An 11,176-nucleotide genomic window follows, 5' to 3' on the forward strand; every position below is an offset into this window, starting at 1 on the left:
CCCCCACACAACCCCCCCAGCACACATACCCACACCCTCCCCCACAAACCTATAGCAACTCCCGCATGCCCTCAGCCGCCACAATATTCATTTTATGCTATTGTGCAATCACCTCAAAGCACACTACACAGCACATGTAAATCAGGACAAAAATATTTTAACTCAAATTAATGACTGTTGTAGATGTTCAGTTTGTACAATATAATTTGGTCTTTTTCTGGTTCCGAGATGGCAAAAGCCGTTACTGAAAGGAGTACTTCTGGGGGAGAGGCTTCTGGTAGCAAAGGTTGGGGGTTGGGGCGCGTGGGGCTTCCAGTCCCAAGACTGGGACTGGGGGCGGGGCATCTGTCAAGGGGCGGGGCTACCCATGCAGCCCAGACAGCTTGCCAAAATTCAGTAAGCAGCCCCCGCACCCGAAACAGTTGCCTGCCCCTGGCCTAGCTGGACTTTGCTAGAAAAGTGGAGTCAGTCCCAAGGGTCCTGTCTTTTGTGTGCATCTGAGGAGAGGTTTCTGATGAGATGGTGACTCAAGTGACTGTGATTTATTTTGCTTTTTTGCTTTCATTCTCTTTTCCTTTAATAAAATAATTGAAGCCAAAGCCTGGGTTACTCTCCTGGTGGTGTCCCTTAAGTCAAAGCAAAGGCATCTTATAACTGAAATAGTGGGAATGGCATCATGAAAGTGCTCTTAAACAAGCTAATTACTAAGATTTGGCCTATTTGTTCTTCTGGACTGGAACGTTTCTGCAGTTTGGGGGACGAAATTACTGGGTGTTTAACAACTCAAGACACCCCTTTCAACCCACAGCTGTCTCCCGCACAAACGCCCTACCACTGCCGTCAGTGACGTATGGCAAACATTGCATTTATCTGCCTACTGAGCCCCTTTCTTCTCCTCCAGCGCTTCCAGCACTCCTGCCATCCTCCTGATGCCCTGGCGGGTCACCGAGGGCTCACTTTCTCTCGACCCCGCTAGCACCGAAAGACAACAGTTATCTAATGACTGAACCGGCCTGTTCAGAAAGCCAACAGGATTTGGTGGCCTCAGTCCAATGCATAGTGAGCTGCTCTTCCCACACCCTTAATATTTGGTACAGTGTCTAAATGGGCCCTGGAGAGTGATTTGTCCTCTCCTCTCTGAAAAATGTTCTTCCAAGTCAGGATCGAAACATGCTGGGCAAGGCAGCAAGGGGAAGTTTGCTGCGGAGAACCAGGAACTTTCAGTCTCCCAGGGCATGAATCTGCCAGCTTTTAAATACTGTTTTTTAAAAGAAGCTGAAAGCTAGTCTCCTCCCTGGAAACCCAAAATATCCCAGTGACTCAACTCCTGCTCCCTCCAGCTTGCTCCACCCTTCTGCTGTCTCTGCACCTGGCTTACCCCAGCAAGCCTGCAATCTTGAGGAGTCACTCGGGATCCGGATTTATTCTTATCCTGGCCCATCTGCTGTGAAGACCTGATGGGCCTGGTCCAACTGAAAACCTAATGGAAGCCCTTTCCATCAATATGAGTGGGAGTGGGAGCTAGGATTGGATCCAGTATCTTTGTGGTGCAGCACAAGCCAAGCCAGCCCTCCAACACAGGCTCAGGAAGAAAGTCCCAAGAGTGGCCAAGCAGAGCCCGCCAGATCCGAGAAATCCTAGCTGCTGGGGATGCGGGGCTCTGAGCACCCAGGGGTGAGCATCATCCGAGCCTGAGATGCGGGCTCAGTTCCCTGCTCAGCTGTACTCCCTGGTGACTTTAGGCCAGAGGCGCTTGTACACACCACATTTTTTGCCCTCGCTTGCACTGCAATGGAATGACTATTTGCACGAGCAGGTGTTCAGTGGGCATGTAGGAACCTGAGTATTTACATTAAAAAACGGGTCCTTTCACTGTGTGCTGCCGCCCCTTACTCACCCAGAGGAGATAGTAGGACTACCCTACTTGCACGGTGCACGGAGGATAAACCACACAACGGAAATGGTGGCATGCTCCAGTGCTATTATTAAGGGAACCTCACACACAGCTGGGCCATATCCAACTCCAGTGACCTCTTCAAGCCAGGGAAACTTCTCACTTTTTAGGTTTCCAGTTAAAAAATAAGCCCAGAATGAATTTTATACATCATCCCCAGCAAATACATCACATTGTCTTGCCTGGAACACTGGACTCACATGGGACTATCCAAAGAGCATGGGCCACAGCGATTTGCGGGGGAGGGGGGTTATCCTTTTCTTTGAAAATGTTTTGCTTAATAAATACAACCACTTTAAAAAACTTCAGGAAAAAAAAGAGAAAATCAGCCCTCTGCTCAGTCCTATCTATGTCCCAGCACGATGGGTTTCCACAATCTCTTCCAGCCTGCCCAGGGAACTGTAAACAGTTTGCAGAGTGTGTCAGTGTTCACAGAGATGCTTGTCTCTCTTTACCAGTGTGAGAGCACAGCAAAAACCTCTTGTGGCATTTTAATTAAAGTGTCCGTGCAAAACCTTCCCTCTTTTCCTTTTCCTGCCCTGTTTTCCATTTTTATTGGCTTGATTTCTGGACTCACCATATTTGACAATTCGACACTGCAATTACGGATTCCCCCCTGTCCCCTTCTTCTTAAATAAAAAAAACTCCTGTGATGAGAGAAGAACCACAGCACAGAGGTTTGGGGGCCTGCATTTTCCCTTCTAAGCACTAGCGGGATTAGCAAACAGCCTAGCTAGCAACACGCAGAAGGGACCTCCTTTGTCCTGGTTATTTATTAACGTATTTTTCCTTATAAATATTCTGTTCAAATGTGTCTTCCCATAATTAAGAGCTAAAATGACCCCTTGGGGCTTGTCAGTGATTGCTGCTGAACCCCCCATGTTCTGCACACCATGCCGGGGCAGCATGGGGCAGGGACCTGGTCTGGCTTCCCGTCGTGGATGTGCCTAGAACGGCACGGGGCTAAATGAACCTCCTTGGGCCCTGTTAGGCAGCAAGCTCCTCAGATCAGGGATGGCCTCTGCCTCGGTGTCCATTGGAGAGGGGGACCCCGTTGCATTGGATGTTGCACAAACACAAAGTGCTGTTGCAATGCCAAGAGGAGATGCTGCCCCTCGTCGGGGTGGAGCTGCAGCTCATCAAGGAGGGGTTCTGTATTTAGAAGGAAAAAAAGCTGCAAATTTCAGATCCAGGCCTGGATTTAAGATCTGCTCCCACAGTTTAACAAATGTAGGAGCTGAGAGGCCTTTATAAAGACAGCAGAAGCATTTACTTGCTGGTTTTTGGTTGTAGCTGTGTGTTGGTCTAAGGACATAGGCAGGCACAGTTCTTTGGCTAGATGTGAGTAGTTGGAAAAAAGTTCTTTGCAAGCTTTCGAGCACAATCACCTTTCTTCAGGCGTAGACAGTCTCTGCTGTTCTGCCAAACTATTTATTTAGTTTTAAAAATCTAACTTAATAAAGAGCTGCCCATACCAGAGCTTGCTGTGCCCTGACACTTTAATAATCTTGTCACAGCATAATACACCAAGCAGTATTAAGCACACACGTGCGTGCGTGTGCGCGCGTGCACTTTCAATGGAAACTAATTTACTCAACTCAGCCAGCTAGCAAGCCAGCTACAGACAAAAAAAAAAATCACTCTTTTACCACTTTGTCCTATAAACAACTCTTCCAGCATGCCCAAGAGATGACCAAATTCCAGCTCTTTCAGACCAAGTGACAGAGGAACCCACCCAGACGTGGATCTGGGTTTGGAATTTGGATTTCCATGAAGTTCCAGTGCAACCAAATTCCTTGTGTCAGGATTGCCCTGTCTCTACATTGAAGAGAAGCAGTCTGTTAGGAAGACCAGGGTGGAGGTGTTGTGATATTTCACAATTCAGCAGGGGAATAGCGCTCACTCATTACAATTCTGGGAGCGGAAATGCCTCCCTGTTCATCATCTTAGGCACCAAGCTGAACACAAGTTGGAAGAAAACTGAATTGCTGAAGTGTGCAAGTCACCTAGCAAAAACCAGTAGCCAGTGGAGTCACCAAAGAAAAAGAGCTGGATCTGGGGAATAAATGAAGGTCGCTTAGCCAAGAACATATCCTTGGGTAATGTCAGATGCCCAAGAGTGTAACCCAGTTTACAGCTTGGTTATAGAGGATGTATAGAGGATGCAACTGCTAAGTACTCGGGTGCAGAGCCGAGTCGATGAAACAGCCAGACCATGTGAATAGACTGGCATAATCTATGAGAAAGGAAATAGATGGCTTGAGCACTTGGCTCTGATTCTTCAGTGGCCTCACTAGGTCTCTGCATACAGCAAAACTCTTGCAGGGTCAAGGCCTAAAGCATCCGCGAGCTTGGTACTAACAAGCAGTGGGGTACTTTGGGGACCAACGGCTGTGATTCCCAGTTGCTAATAAAAGAACCGCGTGCTGCACATTTACGACCGGCTGTTTGGCTCGCAGCCCTCCTTGCATTTGTCCACCCGGGCTGAGTGCAGAATTGTGCTGCACCTCGCGACCCTCCTGACCTTGACAACCACGCGGGGATGCAGACCGCTGTTCCCCGACTGCACACTTGTCCATGGTGGAGCCTATGTGCTTACAGTGAACTCTCAGTCTGAGCAACATGGTGCAAAATAATAGCAGAGATCATTAGCACCGTGAGCTGCATGCTCACAACAGTGACGGCCTTGTCGCAGGAGTCGTTCTGGCGTCCGGCACTCCAGGGGTCTGATCTCAGCTGGGGCCTCTCGATGTTCTTGCCACATTCATAAATAATCCATTCCCTCACACGGCTGCAAAGTCCTGCTATAGTGTGGTACCTAGCAGGGCACGTTTGCAAGCTGTCCAGGGGCCACCAAGAGAGAAACGGAGGCATTTTATGGTTTCCCCAATAAGTTGCCACTATCCATTTGGCCTCTCTTTTCACGGGCAGCTGGATGTTCCTCTCTCTGTCCCCTCCTGGCTTTCCTGCTAACTAGATTACTTCAGTCCCTCAGGGAGTCCATAGCGAGTGGCTGTAAACCTGAGCCAACTTTTTAAAATGAGTTTCTGCTTCTGCTTTGGCTGGGACACTCCATTCCTTTGCCGTGTAATCAGCAAGGAAAAAACAACATCTGTGACTCCATTCAAGGTTAATACCCAGAACCCTTTTACTTAACCATGTACAACAGCTGAGAACTTGACCCACCCTAAAACCAACGGAGAGTCCATCAGACTGAAAACCTGGATGTCCGTGCCTGTTGATCCGATTGTCAAGCTCCGGTAACAAATTCTGGGATGGTGAGTCAGATTAGTCTCCAATTCACTGTACCGTATTTCCTTAGCATACGTCAGGGTTGGAAGGGATGCTGTTAAACTACAGGCAGCCCAGTTAGATGGATGAAATACCCAGAAGGTGCAGGCTGCCCTGGAATAGCAATCCTCATGTCCAGTTTCAGGCATTATCCTCCATTCAGGCCCCATGTCTGCTCCAGTTAATGATCAGCACTCAGATGCCTGTTTTCTCCTATTTTTCTTACTGCCCTCTAAACTGGAAAAACATATTTTGCTTATCAGGACAGAGGCTATGGCTTGTTATTTGCAGGCTCTGTCCCTCGCTCTGTGACCCTGTCAATGCAACCTTGGACAAAAGCTCCTTTTTGTTAGTCACTTCTCATCTGTAGATCAGAAGTAATTCTCATTCGGCCACTCTAGAAAGCATCAGGGGTCAACTGACAGAGACGCACAAGTACTAATTGCTTGTGCACGCACGCGTGCACCCCCCCCCCCAAGCATAAGAGCTACTCATGTGATAGCTGCACTCAGTGCAAAATACAGTCATTTTTTCTTTCAGTCAAGGGGAGCAACTAGTAGCTCCCATGCTTCACTGATTTCTAGAGGACGCAGTGAATATTAACCTTCTCTTTCAGTGACACGAGCACCCAGAGGTATTGGTGCTCCTGCATTTGGGTGCCATTCACTTGGCTAAGTATGTTGCAGCTCACTGCCGAATGGTTGGTCCTGTCTCTACAGTGCATGGCATGTGCCCTGCCTAGGATGCTCAGGGCTGCCTAGGACAGCGGGCAGTCCTAGGAATGGAAGTGCATTAAAATAAGCTAATGCGCATTAAAGTGCACGTGTAGAAGCTCCCTCTGTGCCTGCTCTCCCCCAGCCTGGTCTGTTTGGACTGTCTGCTCTACTGCTGGGTGCTGGCACGTCACTCAGCAGAGCAGGATGTGGTTCCTTTTCAGGGGTCCCTACACACTGCTGCAGTGCAGGTACTTAATTCATAATAAAACCTCTTAAAACCCCAGCTCTAATGTGTGTGTGTGTCTGTGTGTGGTGGGGGTGACTTTAAAAAGAAGGTCGTATCATCTTTAAGCCAGCTCACTCGGTCTTGCACCCCCTCCGCAGGAACTGCGATTGTGACTTCGGGCACGAGCAAGGAGCTCCTCAGACCTTGAACATGGCCCCAAGCTCCAGGCTTTGCCCTTCTCTTGCAGGCTTAGGCAGCACTTTGGTGAAGGGCTGGGTAGAAAATGCTGGGAACATGCAGAACCCATCAGCTTAGAGACGCCAGAGGAAGCAGGCTTCCTGGTCCTTATCCAAGCTCTGTGCCCTGGGGAGGCATTTGGCATGGGCTTCACAGGAGATGAATGGGTCAGTGTCTCTCTTGGCAAACTGCAGAGATGCACCCAGCTGGGAAGCTGGAGTTGAAAGTAAATGGTCTGCTTCCCCCCTTCCCTTCCCTCTGTCCTGCAGATGGACGAATGGATACCTACTGAGCTTCAGGATGAGCAAACGGCTAGGACCAAAGGCCAGGGGCTCGGGAGAGCTGGCTTCTATTCCTGGCTCTGCCACTGACTTGTTGTGTAACCTCAGGCACATCACTTCACCTGTCCTTCTTGAGTTTACCTGTAAACAGAGATAATGTTGAACTGCCTCACTGAGATGTTCTTAATTGAATGGCATGGCTGCTCACTATGAATAGCTGCCAACAAAGCCAGCCCTGTTTTCCTGGTGGATAAAACCAGTTTGTTCCTGGCTGATTATGAAACCTTGGTGTTGGCGATGAACATCTCAGTAACATTTCTACTTCTGGGTGGCTGGATGATGATCATTTGCCATGTGTGATGTGCAGTCCCTCATCTAAACCCATCGCGCTGATTCTGATCTGTGAACAACTGCTCTGGAAGGCGCTGGAACCAGCGGGAGAGAAATCAGAGACCTCAAGATTTTGGAAGGGGGGGATTTTTTCCAGGGGCAGATGGAAAAGCATCTTCCCAGGCCTTTTATTTTCACTGAGCAGACACACGCACAATCATGATGTGTGAGTGTGGTCATAAAGCTGGATGCAGCAGTTCTCCACACTCATTTCCCCATCCTTTACCTTACTCCGTTCTGCTCTGGCCGGCAGCATCTTAAAAAGCAGAGAGCCCATTAAAATGAAGGTGCCTTCTGTATATTAAAATATATATTTTTTTTAAAGTGACTATCTGAGGGATTACGCCCTGAAAGGCCAATAAATCTCCAACAGAGGACCCCAGCGGCTGGCCGTGAGCAACAAACAGAAGGCAGGGTAGACTTGCACCTTTATAGACTAACTAAATCACAGAGTGAGGCGCGAGCAGAAGTGTGGGAAAATGTGCACAGCAAACTGAGCTTTAAGGTGCCTGCGCATGATGCCCGCTCACTCTGTTGTCTACGTCCGTGGGGCACTCCCAGCACCTCGACGCAGGAATAGTTAGTGCTATGCTCAAGTACGGAGGATGTTCCCATTCAGCTGTTTGCATCTGACCTGCAGGATGTTTCTTTGTCCCTTTGGCCCAGATTGAAGGCTGGCGTGAGGCCCGTCGCTTCCCCTGGCATGAGCTGTGCTCTGCTGGAGTGAATAGAGGAGCCATCAGGACAGCCCCCACACCTTTAATTTGTTTCAAGCCTACAGTGACACAGGGAAAGACAGCGCGCCAAGGACTCGCTGCACCTGGCTGCACCAAAAGAGTACCCAGAGACTGACCTGGTGCCACATCAGACCCTTTCTCCCTCACTTTGCACAGTCTCTGCTGTCCACAAGCCTGGGCCTTCACCTAACCATGTACCTGATGCTTGTGCCACCTTTCATATCAGCCTGGTCCCTAAACAAGCTCCGACTATCAGTAACCGGGGCTTTTTCCCCCCTGGAAGTTGGGCTCTGCTGGCCCAGGGAGCAGCCAGGGTGGTTATATGGACACGGAGCATCTAGAAGCTGTAAAGCTGGCGCTCCGTGCACCAGGAGCACCGTTTGCCCCGCGCTCGTTCTCCGTCCCTGCCGTCACCTGTGGACACAGCTCTGCGCCGGGTCTGAAGTGCACAGCAGCATTGTGCAAAGAGCCTCCGAAGACCAGATGTGTTGTGTTAGAAAAAGACTCCACCAGATGGAGGTGTGTAGCTGCAGAAGAGGCCGGGACGGCGCTCTGCCTCGGCACGCGCCGGCTGCTCCGAGAACAGCAAAAAGGGACGCTCGCTATTTGCTGGGAAACAACAGCCGAGCAATCCCTTCCCCTCCAATGGACCCCCACGCTAAGATCAGTCCGTTATAACAAGCAGGTGGTTACAAGTCGATTAAAGCAGCCACTTTTTTCCCTTTTGGAAAGGAATAGCTATTAATTAAAGGCACCTGTCTGCCCCTGGAGTATCACCCCGAAGGTGTGGCTGAGGCTCTGAGACAGGATCACCATTTATTCCTAGTCTAGCTCCCATTTCCGAACAGAAATGACTTGCCTGTGAGCGACAGTGTGGATGGGTTAAGAGAACGATCGATCTCAGATGTTGTTCGGAGAAGTCATAGTTCACTGAGAAGAGGATATGTTCACACACGTCGGAGTTTTCTATTCCACCTTGAAATATGCTGTTGTTCCCACATCCCCCTCTCAAAGACATGTGGAAAGGGAAGGATGAATAACTCCAGACATTTTTATAGCGCTTTCCATCCTAATTTCTCATTGCTATTAAAGCCATTTCCCTGCTCCTGTGCAAAAAAGCCAGTATATTTCTGCACCTTGCATGGTAAGCAGAAACCTTCCCAGTGCTCCCTTAATCAAGCTCTCTCATCTCTGGGCGTGATGAACGGCACAAAAGTTGTGCAGCACAGTCCGGTACAGTCGGGGCAAATGATTACATCTTTGCTAATCCTATTCATAAACCGATCAAAGAGCAGCATTAACATACACCCTCAAGCATCATTTCTATGGCAAGATGATCAAGGAGACTGGAAACTTCCCAGCCTATTGGAGCCGGGTTGTCAAGCGTCTTTCTCTCTGGCTTCCTTACCTCAGTGAAATCTCCCTTTCATCTTGGGCACTGGGGCAGGGAGAAGCACTTTTCTGTATAGCCCCAGGGTCACAGAAGTAATTAAGCAAGTTATATTGAATCATTCTTCTCTTACACTCTTGCTTCTTCAGTTTAAGAACCTCGATGTGCGACAAGTGTTGGCAACTCGTTCTTGTGCAGGGGAAAGTGAGGAGCAGAGAGGTGAGGCAGCATCCCCGAGGTCCGAGAGCAGAAAGGAGCAGTCCAGCGGCAGCAGCCCAGCCCTGGCTCGGCTTTCGAACGGCCCTCCTACGCGTACAACCGGTTACCGCGTTATCGGAGTTCAAAGACCAGGGAAAGGAACCGCAGAGTCTTTCACCTGGCTTTATCTCCCTGCCTCACAGCAGTTTGCTTGCCAAACTCAAGCTGCAGTCATAATGTTTGGACTCTCATAAAGCAGAGAGAAGTAGCGTGTTTTACAGCTTCCTGGAAGCAATTTTGGAGTGTTTTACAGCACTGGATGTGAACGTGAAGCAGCGGGTTTGTAACGGCACTGCAAGGGAACGGGAATAAATCGCCAAGGCCCTGCATGCTAAGGGGTTAAAAACAAGCCTATGGTTTTGCCAGCTGTTTTAGAGCCATTTATTATGCCTGCCTCTTGCATTAAAATAGTCACCCCCTCCCTACCTTCGCCCCTAGCAAATCTCTCATCCCAAGCGCTTCGGTGAGGATTCCTGTTTCTCGGTGAAACATGACAGACATCAGCCAATACTAATATCGCTTTGACAGCGAGAAGCAGAAGTCAGTACAGAGCCGAGGCCCTGCTGCTGCGAAGGCGTTGATGGTGCCTGCGCAGGTGGAGAGGGAATGGAGAGAGATACAAGGGGAACGTTTTGTAGGCCATGGGCAATGCAGGAAGTCAGAGGAAGTAATCAGAGGCACCCTTGGCATTAAGGCTCCTTTCAGAAAGCAGTTTACAAAGGGACAGGGAAGCGATGTTTGCATAAATGGCTCATCGGGCATCCATGGAGCCTAGCAGATCATGAGGTTTTGGGGGCTCAGAGCACGAGTTACTTTGTGTGCTCATGCACGCACCCTTCATGAAGGGCACCATACACCACAGAGAACAGCAATAACACCCAAGAAGCAAGGCCAGACCATGGTGTCTGCTCACCCACCCACTTCAGTGCAGCCAGAGACCTCAGCATGGCAGTGCCAGGCTCTGCTAGAGCCGGGAGCAGGGGGCACCATCCACCACATCCATCTATGGCTTTGCCCCTGCAATACTGGTCCGGGTTGCTGTCTGGCTGCTCTAAGCACTTTGCAAAGGTGGAGGCAAGGTTTCCTAGAGGGAAAAAGGCAAGGTTTCCTACTGTGCCCTAGCTGGGCAGAAGTCTCACTCCAGACACGATCTCTGTCACCTCCCCCCCCCAGCCCCTCTTACCCTGCTGGCAATCAGGCTCCCCCCGGGGCAGGCTGGGTCCAGAATACTGGTTTCAGAGGCAGCCGTGAGAGCTCCTCTCCTTTCACACGTTTACACCAAGGATCAATAAGACATTTCAAAGCAGAAATTGGGTGAGAAGCCTGCTGCCCCTTTTCTGAGACCCCCATCAGTTCCTGCTGTCCCAGCCCGACAGCCCCAAAGTGCGGCCGAGCACACAAGCAGCCAGCACAAGAGGCAATTAAGGATTAGTTAGGGATGTGAACGTGAGGACCGGAGATCAGCGCTGCTCATCTGACTTCTTCCCCTCCATTTCGGGGAAGGCCTGCAGCAAATTTGTCTCCGGTTATTGACTTCTGGAGACCTTTCGCATCCACAGGCACAGGCTTTCTCATGGAGAGCTTCCAGCTGCAGTTTATTCTAATATTGCCAATACAGATAATCTGTTATCCCTGCTCTTTATCCGACCTTATAGATATTACTCGCCCCCTCCGGCAGCTGCATGACGTAGTTATC

The 11,176-nt window shown here is 49.8% G+C and overlaps 1 long non-coding RNA gene across 1 annotated transcript in view; it reads right to left on the reverse strand.

The window, feature by feature from the left end:
• The window catches only part of LOC109317878, a 17,366-nt gene extending 8,667 nt beyond the window's left edge, over positions 1 to 8,699 (reverse strand). The window contains exon 1 of the long non-coding RNA XR_002103134.1: positions 8,688 to 8,699. This is a non-coding gene — a long non-coding RNA (uncharacterized LOC109317878). The remainder of the gene's footprint in view (positions 1 to 8,687) is intronic.
• Positions 8,700 to 11,176: the final 2,477 nt, after the last annotated feature.

This window comes from Crocodylus porosus, unplaced genomic scaffold (assembly GCF_001723895.1).
Source record: "Crocodylus porosus isolate Cpor-Errol unplaced genomic scaffold, CroPor_comp1, whole genome shotgun sequence".
Classification (NCBI taxonomy): domain Eukaryota; kingdom Metazoa; phylum Chordata; order Crocodylia; family Crocodylidae; genus Crocodylus; species Crocodylus porosus.